The sequence below is a fragment of the Trichosurus vulpecula genome, chromosome 2, assembly GCF_011100635.1.
Source record: "Trichosurus vulpecula isolate mTriVul1 chromosome 2, mTriVul1.pri, whole genome shotgun sequence".
Taxonomy (NCBI): Eukaryota; Metazoa; Chordata; class Mammalia; order Diprotodontia; family Phalangeridae; genus Trichosurus; species Trichosurus vulpecula.
This window is the reverse complement of record NC_050574.1, coordinates 438,059,226-438,075,459: the sequence shown is the minus strand read 5'-3', so window position 1 is coordinate 438,075,459 and position 16,234 is coordinate 438,059,226. Positions and strand designations below refer to the sequence as shown.

Sequence of the window (16,234 nt, the reverse complement as noted above, 5' to 3'; positions counted from 1 at the left end):
CTAGTGCTGGGTATAGTTAAAGCTTAAGAGTTTAGAGTTCACTCTAAAGCTTACAGTTGTCTAAGAGGAGGCAAAGAGTAGAACTATAGATTCCTCCTGCTACTCACCTATCCTGGGCTTGAAGAGAAGCCACTAAGGAAGCACCCACAATAACAAACAGAGGGGGAGGGAAAGCAAGTTACATGAGCACAGTAGTGAGCAAGCACATAGAATCAGAGAATATAAAAGCTGGAAAGAATCTTAGAAGTCATGGAAGCCAAACCTCTTATTTTAGAGATAAGGAAACTTAGGGCCAGGGAGAGAAGTGACCTCATTTATTTACTTCTCTTTTGAGAGGAATTTGGACAGTTTTATTGCAGTAGTTAATGATATAAGCTACACAGAAATGTAGGTACTGAAGTTTGGCATGCTCTTTTTTGCTAGACTCTCTAGTGTTTTTTTATTAATAATTTAGTTTTAGTTTTCAACATTTACTTCCACAAGATTTTGAATTCCAAATTTTCTCCCCATTTCTCCCCTTTCCCCACCCCAAGACATTCCCCCAATCTACCCTCCCTTCTATCACTCCCCCCACTCCTTCTTTTATCCCTTCTATTCCCTTCTATTTTCCTGTAGGGCAAGATAGATTTTTATACCCCAATGCTGTATATCTTATTTCCCAGTAGCATGTTAAAACAATTTTTAACATTTGTTTTTAAAACTATGAGTTCCATATTCTCTTCCTTCCTCCCTTCCAACCCAGTCTCATTGAGAAGGCAAGAAATTCAATATAGGTTATACATGTGTAGAAATGCAAAACATTTCCATAATAGTTGTGTTGTAAAAGACTAACTGTATTTCCCTCCATCCTATTCCACCCCCACATTTATTATATTCTCTCCATCGACCCTGTCCCTCCTCAAAAGGGTTTGCTTCTGATTGTCTCCTCCCCCAATCTGCCCTCCCTTCTATCATCCCTCCCTCTCTTATCCCCTTCCCCCTACTTTCCTGTAAGGTAGGGTAAGATAGATTTCCATACCCAATTGAGTTTGTATGTTATTCCCTCCTTAAGCCAAATCCAATGAGAATAAGGTTCACTCATTCCCTCTCACTTTCCCCCTCTTTCCCTCTGTTGTAAAAGCTTTTTCTTGCCTCTTTTTCATAAGATAGTTTACTGAAGAAATGACTTTTAACTAATAAATGCCAAAAGGGGATCTTATGCTTATAAGAGGAGTGATTTTTTTTCAATACTACATACTTCCTGGCATCAGGATAGATAAAGAAAATAACCATCAATGAATGCCTATCATGCTGATTCTTTCAGTGCCTACATTAGGTGAAAAGACAGGTACCATCTCATCACACTCTGACAGTAGACACATCCATCACCTATCTGCCAGCCTTCCTGCCTCTGAGGTATTTAATATTGATAGTTAATCACATGACTAGCCAGTTGTTTCTTAACTAGCCTGTAATCAGTGAGACTCTAGAAGGAATGTGAGTATATATGGTGATCCATGAATTCTATCAGCAACCGAGGTGCTGACAGGGAATCTTAGACATAATTTTGACCTTATAATATGGTGAAGTAAGTATGGAAAATACATATTTGAGCCAAAAAAAGATAATCACATTAAGATAAAACAGTAACTTATATACATAAACAAATTTGACTATGACTTTTAACTTCCTTTCCCCTTTTTCTATTCTTCCATCATCTCCTCTTTTTGTAGGACTAATGAGGAAGAACTGGGAAATAGGGAATGAAGTGCTTGTCTTGAAGTCAGGAGTATCTTAATTCAAATTCTTCCCCTGTGTTTTACTGAAAAAAATCACTTAATACTCAGTACCTCAGGCAACCATTCTCTAAGACTTATCTCTAACGTTATAGTAGTTACCTGCAGTCAGCATTGATGGAGGGAGTTCCCACACCAGGAGTGCCCCAACCTGAGGAAATCAAGGTCCTTTCTACGTTTGTATAGCCACTTTATAGGGTAGAAATGTAGCCTGGCCAATATACAAAGTAGAAAATCAGCTTCTGAATAATCAAAGCTTGACAATGGAAGTTTTAGCCTGAGACCATACTCACTTCATGTTTTTTCCAGAGGCACATATGAATTTGTTTCCTCATCTTTTAACACTTGCCTGGGATTACAATTGCAAAGAAGTCAATCTAAAAGGATAAAGAATAACCCATACTTGTCTCTGTCCTGCTTTCCAAACTAGTTACAAAACATAGAATATTCATATAAAAATTACTGCCCCTTTGTTACAAGTTGAGAAATCCTGTAAATTGAATAGATAACCACGAGTTCCTACCAAAGTCATAATGTAATCTCATTTGGAGGCCAAAGTAAAATCACTGAACTGTATCCATAGCAATAAGAAGTGCCTGTCTTTCCTATGCTATGTCGAGGAGGTGAGGAAGGGACTTTTTTCACTTACATGAGATCTTAGTTCTGAACTCCAAGTAGTTAATGAAGTAAAATGGTCTATCATTGGAAGAAATGCTTTCTTCATTTATTTCTTCATTTCCTGGCATTTGAATTTTTTTTGTGGATAAAAGTAAATTTTCTGTCAAATCATTGGCTTTTACAAAATTTAAATTCATAAGATAACCACCATTTATTATTGGAATATTTGACCACGTTGTTGAAATGTATTTGCTGAGGACTGCCAGTAGTAGATAGGCTTAAGCAAGAATTACTTCTTGTAAGCTAGCTTCCCCTTTTCTCAAGTTTAAACTTATAAATACAAATTTGAGATTTAAAAAACTGTGTGTACATTTTTCTTACCCAAATGCCCCTGGTTGGTGATACTTGGATTTTATTAGTGCTGAATTTCACAATCCTCTTGAATTATCCATAATTGGAAAGCTATTCTTTTTCCTTGTGACTCTTAGGTGAAGACAATGGGATTTTCCTTCTTCTTCCTGATCTTACCAGGTTCAGGCTATTCCTAAGTAAAATTGCTTCAGGTCACTGCTACTAAAAAGGATCTTTCTTGCCTAGACTTCAACCATTTCACTTTTCTACTTCTTTTTATAAATTAAATGTTATGATTTCAATAAACAAAAATGAGTTTCTTTCTCTTCCCACCCCAACTGGGGGGGAAAAGAAGGAAACAAAACTCTTCTTAAAATTTTTTTTAAAAAATTTTAAAATTAATAGTATTTTACTTTTTTCAAATTACATGTAAAGACAATTTTCAAAATTCATTTTTGGAAGATTTTAAGTTCCAAATTTTTCTCCCTCCCCTACTCCCATCCTCGAGATGGAAAGCAATCAGATGTGCAATAATGTAAAACATATTTCTACATTGGTCATGTTGTGAAAGAAGAAACAGAACATAAGGAAAATAAAACTACCAAAAAAGTGAAAGTAATACCCTACAATCTGTATTCAGACTCCACAGTTTGAATGGATATAGACAGCATTTTCCATCATGAGTTTTTTGGAATTTTCTTGGATCATTGTATTGCTGAGAGAAGTTAAATCAATTATAGTTGATCATTGTACAGTATTGCTGTTACTGTGTATAATGTTCTCCTGGTTCCACCCACTTTACTCAGCATCAGATCATGTAAGACTTTCCAGGTTTTAGTGAAATCTGACGGCTCATCATTTCTTATAGCACAATAGTATTCCATTACATTCATATACGACTACTTGTTCATCCGTTCCCAAATTGATGGGCTTTCCCTCAATTTCCAATTCTTTGCCAATACCAAAAGAGCTGCTATAAATATTTTTGTACATGTAGGTCCTTTTCCCTTTTTTATGATCTCTTTAGTTTCCAGACCTACTGGTGGTATTTCTGGATTAAAGGATATGCATAGTTTGCCCTTTGGGCATAATTCCAAATTTCTCTCCAGAATGGTTGGATCAGTTCACAACTCCACCAACAATGCATCAGGGTCCCAATTTTCCCACATCTTCTCCAACATTTATCATTTCCCTTTTTTGTCATATTAAAAAAGTGTGGAAAGTTTCATGAATTTTCATGTCATCCTTGTGCAGGGACCATGCTAATCTTCTCTGTATTGTTCCAATTTTTGTATATGTGCTGCTGAAGCTAGCACAGAAACAAAACTCTTTAAACAAATACACATGCTCTGGGGAAAAAAAATCCTGCCTTATTCCAAAAATATATTTGTTCCATGCCATATCATTCTACTTTCTTCTAAAGGTACAGATTCCTTCACATTAACTGCAAATTCCTGATTTGAGTGGTTAAAGTCTTTCAACGACTCACCTTTTCTTTCTGTCTGCTCTTAACTCATTATTTATTCCAGTCCCATATTGCATTCTAATCAATCTTATGTCCCTACTGCCTGCCATACTGAGAGCAGCAAATTTTACCTCTAAACCTTTTGCAGTAACAGTTTTTGTCAGTTCTAAAATTTTGATTCTTTTCTCTTTCAGTACTAGATAAAGCTTTACAGCTTCAGAGAACTTAGCATCTAGGGAAAGAGAAGAAAAAATATGAGGAGTGGCAGCAAGGTGAAATGAGGGATATAACTCTTATTATATAAACATATTTCATCTTGTGTAAACCAATCAATCAACCAACAAATATTTATTGAGTGCTTATTATGTAGTTTTTGAACTGTACTAGATACTGGGGAAAAGAGCTAGGCAAAGATAGGTGGAGTCAAAATACCTGTCTCTCTCTGTCTCTCTCTGTCTCCCTCTGTCTCTGTCTCTCTTTGTCTCTCTCCCCTTTCTTCTCTCTCTTTCTCTCTCTCTCTCTCTGTCTCTGTCTCTCTCTCTCTCTCTCTCTCCCCTAAATGCAGTGTATCCCCTGAGGAAAGGCTGCTAGGGACTTCTTAAATCAACCAAGCATCTATCACCTCCTGTTGCCAACCTAATATCCCAATTAGGATGAGGAAAGTCTTCCATGCAAAGAACAGGCTTTTAGGCCTTTTATCTTTTGCTATGCCTATTCTTTGAGGGTATAGGAATGGCACCCTCCACTCAAAGATGAATATTCTTAAACATGGTTATACGATTCAATTCACAGCAGTTCTGAACCCCTGTAGATCATCATGCAAATCCCATTCCTCACTTCCTAACAGCTGATTCCTCCCTCCCAACCCATTCAATCCTCCTACTCCAAAGTTTCATCCTAACTCTACTCAGTCTTTCCACTGCTTGTTCTATAGACAATAAACTTCCCTTCATCTTAAATCTATTCCTCTCTCACTCCTTCTATCCACTAGCTTTTACTGAAACCTAGTTCCTCTCAGATGAAACAGTCTCCTTGGCTACTCTTTCCATTATTGACTGCACCTTCACTCATTCTTCTCAGCTGAAGGTCAAGGAAGGAGAGATGGAACACCCCTTGCTCCCCACTGGCACTTCTAGCTTGTTCCTCTTCATCTTTCACTTAGAAACTTCTATTCCTTTGGAGAAAAACTACGCAGGAAGGTGGCTTAGCAAATAGTGAATCTCAAAGCAGTCATCTACAAAACAATCTGGTACTGGCTAAGAGTGGTGGATCAGTGGAATAGATGAGGTACATCATACCCAGTAGTAAATGACCATAGTAATCTAAGGTTTGAGAAACCCAAAGATCCAAGATTTGCTAATGAGATATTACTCTTTGAAAAAAGTTATTGGGAAAACTGGAAAGCATCTTGACAGAAACTAGATATAGACCAACATCCCAGATCATCTACTGACATATGGTCAAAATGGATACATGATTTAGACATAAAGGTACTACAAGCAAATAAGGGGAGCAAGGAATATTTTACTTGTCAGTTTTATAGATAAGGGAAGAATTTATGACCAAAGAAGAGATAGAGAGCATTATAGGATATAAAATAGATAATTTTGATTAGATCAAATTAAAAAGATCTTTCATAAATAAAAACAATGCAGTCAAGATTAAAAGTGAAGGAGGAAATTGGGAAATTTTTCTTTGATAAAGGCTTCATTTCTTAAATATGTAGAGAACTGAATTAAATTTATAAGAATACGGGTCAATCACCAATTGATAAATGAATAAAAGTTATGAATAGACAATTTTCGGAAGAAGAAATCAAGACTATCAATAGTCATATGAAAACATCCTCTAAATCACAATTGATTAGAGAAATGCAAATTAAAACAACTCTGAGGGATCACCTCACATCTATCAGATTGGCTAATATGAAAGAAAAGGAAAAATGACAAATGTTGGAGGGGATGGGGGAAAATTGGGACACTAATGTACTGTTGGCAGAACTGTGAACTGATCCAATCATTCTGGAGAGCAATCTGGAACTATGTCCGAAGGGATATAAAACTGTTCATAGCCCTTGACCCACCAACACCACTACAAGGTCTGTGTTCCAAAGAGACCAAAGGAAAAAATAAAAGCACCTACATGTGAAAAAATATTTAGAGTAGATCTTTTGTGGGGACAAAGAATTAGAAATTAAGGGTATGCCCATCAATTGGGGAATGGCTGAACAAGTTGTGGTATATGATTGTGATGGAATACTACTGTGCTATTAGAAATGATGAACAGGATGATTTCAGAAAAACCTGGGAAGATTTATATGAATTGATGCAAAATGAAATGAGCAGAATTGGAGGAACATTGTAAGCAATATTGTACCATAATCAACTACGAATGACTTAGCTATTCTCAGCAATACAATGCTACAAGACAGTTTTGAAGAACTTATGATGAAAAATGCTTTTCATCTCCAGAGAAGGAAATGATGGCTTATGAATGTAGACTGAAGCATTTTTACTTTGTTATTATTATCGGTCTGTGTTTTTTTGGCAACATGGCTAATATGGCTAATATGTTTTACATGACTGCACAAGTATAATCTATATCAAATTGTTTGCCTCAAGAAGGAGGAAAGGAGAGAAAATTTGGCATTCAAAATTTAAAAGAATGTTAAAAAATTTTGTTTAGATGTAATTGAGAAAAAAATTAAATAAATATTAAGTGAAAAAATTTCTGTCCTCTTCAATTCTTGCTCTAATACCAGGAAACTTGAACATGCATATTGATTCTCCCTCAAATACTCTAACTACTTGGTTCCTCAACCTCCAGTGAACCACTCCTCTACTCCACCTCAGCCACACAAAAAGTCACATCTTCTTGCCATCATCCACAAACACACCATCTCTATGTTCAAGAATTCTGAAACCCCTTTATCTAACTATAATCTATCGGCTTTTCACACCTCCCTCAGCCTTCCTGTACATAACCTTACTCTTCCATCTGCATCATGATCTCCAATATCTTGACCCCTCAATTTTTCCCCATCCCATTTCCCCTGCACTAGCCACTTTCTCCTCTTCTTGTCATCTTGACTCCTTGGTCAACCAATTTAACTCTACACTGTCCCTTTCTTTTGAATCTCTCACCTGCTATCATATCATTGATTATGCCCAACTAAGCTTTATCCTTGGACCACTTCCACAATTCATCACTTTTGCTCTAAAAACATGCTGCTGAATGAAGATGCAAAAAAATCACAACCATTATGACTGGGTCAATTTATGTTACATAACTTCAATTGGGCCCTCACCGCTGTTAGGCAATCCTACTATACCTCCCTTATCTACTCACTATCCCACTCTCCACACCAGCTTTTTACAACCCTCCTCAAACCTCTCATGACTCCCTCTTCCCCCACTCTACCACTGGGAATCTTGTCTCATATTTCACAGAAAACAAATTCATTCATTTCCTCTTATCCTCATCTTCTATCACAGAGATACCTCCTACAACTCCATCCTCCTACACTCCTGTTTCACATGATAAAATGACCTTACTCCTTATCAAAGTTAACTCCACAACTACTTGTTCAAATGATCCCATTCCAACCTCTCTCTCTTAACAGATTGGATCTGATGTCATCCCTACTCTTTCATTTATTTTCAGTCTGTCCCTCTCTACTTCTCTCCTATCATGAAAAAAAAACCCTCACTTGACCCTTCCATACCTGCTAACTATCTTCCTATATCTCTTCTGCCTTTTGCAGCTAAACTCCTTGAAAAGGCATCTACAGCTCTCCTCTGACTCTCTTCTTAACCCTTTATTGCCTGGCTTTTGATCATCTCTTTCCACTGAAACTGCTCTCTCTGATGATATTAATGATCTCTAAGTTGCCACATCCAATAGCCTTTTCTCCCTAGCCTCTCTGCAGCCATTGACAATGTTGATCACTCTTTCCTTTTTGGTACTTTATTTTCTTTCTAGGTTTTCTACCTATCTTGCCACTCTGTTCTCTCCTTTACTGAATTCACCTAGGTGTCTCAGAGTTCTATCCTGGATCTTCTCTTTTCTCTCTATTCTATTTAACTTGTCAATATCAGGTCCCATGGATTTAATTACTATCTCTATGCTGATGATTCTAAAACCTACCTTTGCTGCCCCAATCTCTCTGCTGACCTCCTATCGTGCATCTCTGATTGCCTCTCAGAGACTTCTAATTGGATGTCCAGTAGACATCTTAAACTTCCCACGTCCAAAACCGAACTCATTAACTCTCACCCTAAATTCTCCCTCCCCCTTCCCTAATACTGTAGAGGGAAACATTATACTCCCAGTTCCCCAGGCTTGCAACCTGGGAGTTATGAGAAACAGAAGAGAAAAGACTGAAGATAGTTCTTTGAATTCTATTTCACCTGAAGTTATTGGATAAGACTGAAGCTAGAAGTGACTGTTATTGAAAAGCAAGTGCTTTGTGGGTTGTTAGTATAGCATAGCATGGATTAATCAGCACAGTTTAGCATTGGAAGCATTGATCAGTTCAGAAGCTTTGTTTATCAAGGAAATTTTGTGGACAGTTCTTCAGAGAGAAAGAAAATATTAGTTTCATAGTCATGAGCTCCCCTGGCTATGTATATTCCCTATATATGTACCTTATTGCTCTGGGACTTTAAGTGTGAGTCCACATTACTCATGGACAATATGTGTATGTTGGTGGTAGTTATTCAGACTTATGGGTAGAATGCTATATAAATATTAAATATTTCCTCTGCATTTTTGGCAAATATTTTGGTTAATTTTATTGAGCATTAGTGATTTATTAATAGGAAATATACTGGTGGAGGTTCATGAGCTACAGTGTTCATAGCAATAGTTACCTACAAAGGACACTCATAGGATCTTAGACTAGTAATATATGACAGCTACTTTCCTTCTGGGGTAATCTAGACTTGCCAAGAAGAACACAGATCAATGGGAAATGAGCCACAGAGAAAGAATAAAGGGGCGAGGGTGGGGAAGGGGAGGTAAATGTAAGAGATTATGACACCAAATTTTCAGTTACCACATATCAAATATGTATTGCATTTTTTGTGGGAGGGTCATCTGGATTTTTTTGGGTGCCCATTGTATTGTTTGGAAGCCATTAGAGACATTTTTATTTAAACATTCTTTTTAGATGCCCTAGTTTAATAGGAGTCTAATAGAGGGAATTTTGATTTTTTAAATTGAATATTTAGTTTTCAGTGTGTTTTCCTTACAAGTCAAGCTGTTTTAATATAACTGTTGGTTTGCTTGAATGCTTAAATATATGTGTGTGTATATATACATATTGATTTTCTACATAAATATGCTAAGCCAAATGAGTAATATGTATGTTGGAGCCTTAGAGCACTGGTGTGTAGCAATGCAGCTAGAGCCAACTATTGGGACTCCTAATCAAAGAGGCACCCCATGACCTGAGAGATAAAAATTTAGAATGTATTTGGAGAGATGTTATTGATAATGAAGGGAGATGTAAGGATAAAGATAAAGGATGTGCAATGTTGGCAAAGATCTGTAACCCTTCTGCTATTAACCATACAATCCCAAACCACAATAAGCTTGCATTCTAATAGAAGACACACACACACACACACATACACACACACACACACACATATAAAATATATGTAACAAAAGCAAAAATTGATAAATACAAATCTATGCAAAGTAATTCAACATAAGGTAGTTTGGGAGGGAGAGCACTAGCAAAATGTGAGAGAAATTGTTATTTTGCTATTATATTAACAACCAATTATTAAATTAGGATTAAGGCTTTTTCTTTATTTATTTTCTCATTTAGGGACCAGCCCCTGTAGGTCAGTCAGTCAGGGGAATATGATCTTTGATCGTGGGCAGGACCTCTCCCAAGAAGGAGAGCTTACTTTGGTTTAGAGTGTAAACAGAATCTCCCACTCAGGGGACAGTACCATCTGTCTTGCCACTGGATCCCAAAGGAGAGAGTGAGACTCATGACTTTGCAAGCCCTCCCTCACTTGAATTCAATTCACTTTCAAGTCAAGGCATCACCCTCCTGGTGTCATCAGACCTCATCAAGAATGAAGAATGAACAACAAAAAATAGAATGCAATCTGGGTGAATTCTTGCTCTTAGGAAATAAGCCCATGTCCTTGCAGCCCTCCATTGGAGTTTAGGGTGACCCAGCTCATGAAGGAGAAAACCTAGCAGAGTGGTCTGGATGGAGAAGGATTCCTTTGTCCAGATTACTGGAGGTGGCTAAGTCTCATGATCAAGCCATATTCTCAGCAAAAGATTTGAAGCCCACCTCCTCATTAAAATGTCACTAATCAGGACTGGTTTTTACTTTTCAGAGGCACCTCCTTTTCTGAAAATATTTTAAGACCTTCATCTTGTCTATGCTTTGTCCAAGAGAAACCACTGATCATTAATTTATTTATTCTTAGCTAGCCTAATTAATAAATTGACTATTAATTACCCAGAAACTCTGTCTTTCGAGGTTTTTCATTCATCACAATGGAATCAGGAAAGACTTCATGAAGAAGAAGGTGCCTGAGCCGCCTCTTAAAGGAAGAGAGGGATTTGATGAGGTGGAAGGAAGAAAGTAGTTGATTCCAGGTATAGAAGAGAGCCAGTACAAAGTCCTAGAGATGAGGAGAATGTCATTTGCTAACCAGTAGTTTAATTTCCAATGACTCTTTCAATTCCTTTTTCAGGAAAACAAAGGCTAAGGAGTAAACACCCAGGGCAATCTTTTAGGGAGTGAGTTGTAAGAGTAGCCATCCAGAGGGTTACACATAGTAATCAAAGTATCCATAGTAACCATAGTATCCAAAGTGCCAGTTGCACTTTGGGAACTATGAAGGAACTGGATAAACCTGGGTTGTACTATGAATTTTGGGGAAACATCTGCTTCTCAGGTAAAGCAATCTCTGAGACTAAATAAACAGAACTTTCCTCCGTATTGGCAACAGAATGAACAAGAGTGGTTCTATTTCAAAAGTGGCCTCCACCATTTTAGAGATTTGCTGCTAATATAGGGAATTCTTATAAGACAAATCACAGGAAAATGCATTTCCTAAGTCTTGAATGAATGTTTGGTATCTTAGATTCCAGGTGTAGCCATCCCTGTGGATGGCTGTTCTTGCTACTGTAGCTTCTGAGTCTCCATAAGTGTGCTTCTCACAAATAATCAGTCAGTAGACTTAATTATGTCTTAGCAAAGGTATCTATCTGCTTAAATGTATAGAAAGAACAGTAGTTACAGAAGAACTCTCCTCACCCACACCCCATAACTCAGAGTGGACTCTCCCACAAATACACATCGATCAAATTTAACAATGGTAGTGAGGCACACATGTGGCCAATGAAACTCACAGCTTCAGAAACACAGGGTCTCAATATCCATCCAGTCTCTGAAACTACAGGACCTTGATCTTTATCATTCCTGTGAATGATCTTTAGCAACTCCTGTGACCCCAAGAATCTCACACTTCCTCAGTTTCCATTCTGCCTCAGAATGCCACTGATGGCTATATATTCTAAGCAAACCTAAAAAGCTATAAAATCTCAACCTGTCTCCTTTGAAGCTGAAGATGCTACTGGCATTTGGTCTTCCTTAGTTCACTAATTAATTTATTTTCCTTTCCATCTAGCTACTCATTTTGGGGTCTCATGATGGGTGAAATTCTCTCTGGGCTCTCATTCAACCCAGTCTGGGAAATTCCTATGATGAGACCCAACCAAAATTAAATTGTAGGAATTAAATGCAATCCCAAAAAAACAAGCCCTAGAAGTTATTACACCTGAATGTTCTCATTCCTCGTCTCTACCCATTGAAATCTCTTTTTTTTCAAAATGAAAGTTCTTTTTATTCATTGTATCTCTATCCCTCAGCATAGTGCCTGGCACATACTAGATGCTTAACAGTCAAAGTCTCAATCAAAAAATCAACAAACATTTGCTAAATACTAACAATGTGGATGGCACTCCCTTAAGTAATGGGAACACAAAGAAAAAGAAAAAAAAGAGACCCTGCCATCAAGGAGATTACATTTTAAATGGGACAGAAAACATTACAGAAAAAGACACATAAAAGATAAATGCAGAGTAGGTGGAGACACTGCTTCCTCCAGTAAACCTTTTCCAGAATCCCATCACCTTGATAAAACCCATATCTCTCTTCTCAAAATTGCATTTGATCAATATTTTGTATCTTTCTTTTGCCCTCATCACACTCAGATTTAAATATTTATTTATATTTCAGATCCTTCCTCCATCCCACTACAAACTTTTTGAGGGTAAGAACTGTTCCATTACTTCTCTCTATTTATAATACCTTACACACAGTAGGTGAATAATACCTGTTAAATAATACTCAAATCAGTATAGTCAATCTTCTTCCTTTTACAAATTAGGGAAGTGAGGGTCAAAGAAATGAAATGAATTCACAAGGTTATACTGCTTGTTAGAAGCAGTAACAGAACTAGAAACCAGGTCAGGAGGCAGTTGGTGGAATAGTGAACTTGAAGTCAGGAAGATTTGAGTTCAAATCCTACCTCAGAAACTTACCATCTTGGTGAGCATGGACAAGTCATTTAATGTCTGTGACCTTCAGTTTTTTCATCTGCAAAATGGAGATAGTGATTGTTTCAACAATCCAGCTAGCAGCTGCTGTTGGGGGGGCATGAAAAACTAACAACAATCAGCACACAGAATGCTGCAAGCCCAAGTCCTTTTGATCTGCTTTACTAAGGAAAGCAACGTTAAGGGGTTAACAAGCTTACTTTAATCCAACATACAAATATCATTCACTTAGTTTAGGGGAAAAAGCCAGCACCCTGAACTTCAGAATAAATGCAAAAAAATTACAAACATTGACAGACAGACTTTGTCTGATTTAAATCTCAATTCATAGTTGCCAGAGTTTAACATCCGGGTTTACAAGTTGGAGGGCTCTTAACTACAGCTGCCCGCAATCTCCACATCAGCACACCACCAAGAGTGAGAGCCCTAAGCAAAGAGCTCTGTCTTCTCTTTTTATGCACTCCTTTAGCCCTCATCTGAGCGACCAGAACTTAAGCTCTTACTATTGGCTCTGGTCTTAGCAACTCCCCTTAGGACCCTGAGGGCTTCACGCCCACATAGGCTTAGCAGCTAATAGATATGGGTTTGAGCCTGGGGTTTAACACCTAGTAAGACTCTATCAAAGACACTTAAATAATCATTTTAAAACAGTAAGAAAGTCCCACCTTAATTGATATTACAGTGATAACCCCCATGTTGCAGGATTACTGTGAGGACCAGTGAGATAACATATGCAAAGAGCTTTGCAAACCTTTATGGGCAAAATAATTTGTTATACTGTTTGAAAAAAAATTATTAGACTTTTCAATCTTATGTGGTTAAAGGTTGCTCACACTCAAATTGTAGCTTTATCTCCATAACTTTTTAGGAATGAAGAGGTGCTTACAAGGTATTTCTATTCCCCTAGGGCCTGGATCCAACCAAAGCTTTCTTATTTTGGGTTATCACATCCAGGAACTCTTGAGGGGTCTACCCCAAGCTTCTGTTTTGGGTTACAGTTGTATAAGTGTTTTCAGTTGTGTCTGACTCTGTAACCCCTTTTGGAGTTTTCTTGGCAAAGATACTGGAGTGGTTTGCCATGTATATATACATATATATGTATATGCGTATGTGTGTGTATCCATATCTATCTATCTACATATATCTATCTACCTGTATATACATATATATACACACATATATGTATGTATGTATGCATGTATGTATGCATGTATATACTTATATGTGTGTATATGTACATATACAGGTGCATGTATATGTAAATGTTCATTGTATATATATATATGTATGCATGTGTGTATGTATTTATGTGTATATGTGTGTAGATGTATGTGTATGTATGCATGTGTGCATCTATATGTGTATATATGTAAGTGTGTTTATGTGTATATATGTATGTGTGTGTGTATATATATATATATACATAAACAGGTAGATAGATAAATACAGGTAGATAGATATAGATACACACACATACATGTATATTTAGATATATACACATATATGTATATATGCATGCACGCATATATCTATCTCTATCTACATCTACATCTATATAGATATCTATGTCTATGTCTATGTCTGTGTCTGTGTCTATGCCTGTATCTATTTCTATATCTATAACTCTATCTATATCTATCTCAAACTACCTGACCCTGGTATTACACTCTCAGCAAAACTACATAACTGAAGTAGATGTAATTTGTGTGTGGATAATTTTATCAAAGTCCTTTATGATGTAAATCTTCCAGAACTTGGGGAGAGAGAGCCGTTCTCTCTCCTCCTTGGCCAAATGACCAAATAAAATTCTTTTAAAAAATAATTACAGGTTTTGGGGTCTGTTCTCATGAACATCACCTCAAAATGCTATAAGAAATGCTGGCTATTATTATTATTGTTATTGTTGCTGTTATTATTTGTAGTCCAGTGTCTATTCTACATATCACACAACACACTTATCTTACAGATGAGGAAAGAGAGAAGAAAGATATTGTCCCAATTTTAGATGCCTTGTTTAAGTGAGAAAACAGACTGTCATACCTTTTTCACACAGCTAAATGCTTGCTATGAATATTTAGTGCCTTGTTGCTGAATTCTAAATGAAAAATGCGTTCTTGTTAGTCGTCAAGCAGTAAAGATTCTTTAAGTGTCTACTATGTGCCATGCACTGTGCTAAGTTCTATGGATACAGAAGGAGGCAAGACAGTCCATGCCCTCAAGGAGCTTACAATGTAATGCAGCAGGCAACAAGCAAATAAATATATAACAAGCTACATAAAGGTAAATAATTAATGAAGGAAATTAGTAAGAGAAGGAAGGCACTAGAATTAAAAGGGGATAAGAAAGGCTCCCCATAGAAAGTGAGACTGAGACTTGAAGGAAACCAAGGAAGGCAGTCTGTGCTGCCAACATTTATTCATTGTTCACTAAGAACATAATTTGCCTGGAGAATATCATCACACATATAGTTAACAAATTCATTTATTTTTACAAAGATATTGAAAGGATTACGCAAAATGTAATTGCAAATTGAGTGAAAAACTCTTAGGAACCTCTTATTTTATATTCAGAAACATGATAATGCTATTTTCCTGGGACTTCTGAAGTTTTAGTGGAATGAGGGGAGAAAGCACTGGTGGTTATAAGAATGAAACACCCTGGTGTCCCAACACCATAGAACTTCGAGTTTGGCAGAGACTTTAAGAGATCATATGATCCAACTATGGTTTCAAAGATGCAGAGGTATGCAATTTTATTTTTAGTGGACCTGGACCTACCATGACTTTTATCTCTATTTTCACCTTCTACCCCTACTAAGAAATAGCTGCGATAGACCTCCAGGTATATTGGTAAATGTTTAACAACTAGCTCTCCAGCAAAAGAATGTATGCAGTATACTTTTAAATTTAACCTGCATTACTAATATTTTCCCATCACTTTTTTTTATTTTATTTTTAATTTATGGAATAAAACAAACATTTTCATACAATAGTATTATTTTAAAAAGATGATTGCACATGAAACTGCAAATCTATTATGTACAACTTGCCATTTCTTTAAATATATAATAAAGTTTTCATGTAAGTTTCTTTTTTTCTTCCCCCTCCCCCCACCCTAGAGATAGCTACCATTACACACACACACACACACACACACACACAATCATTCTATACATACTTCTATTTATCAATTCTTTTTCGGGATGCAGATAGTGTCTTTCTTCATATGTCCTTTGTAGTTTGTTTGGGTATTCCTAATGGTCAAAATGACTTAGTCTCTCAAAGTCATTCTTAAAGCAATATTGCTGTTACTGTATACAATGTTCTCTTGGTTCTGCACACTTTGCCCTTCATCACTTCTTAAGTCTACACGATCAATAAAACAATAAAACCAAGCCCTGATTTGTAGCATTTGCCAGTACCCAAGC

General features: G+C 36.8%; 1 non-coding gene across 1 annotated transcript; it reads right to left on the bottom strand.

Annotated features, from left to right (window-relative positions):
- Window positions 1-3,953: 3,953 nt before the first annotated feature.
- LOC118840625 lies at window positions 3,954-4,060 on the bottom strand. Its single transcript, XR_005009795.1, has one exon. It is a non-coding gene; the product is annotated as a U6 spliceosomal RNA (small nuclear RNA).
- Window positions 4,061-16,234: the final 12,174 nt, after the last annotated feature.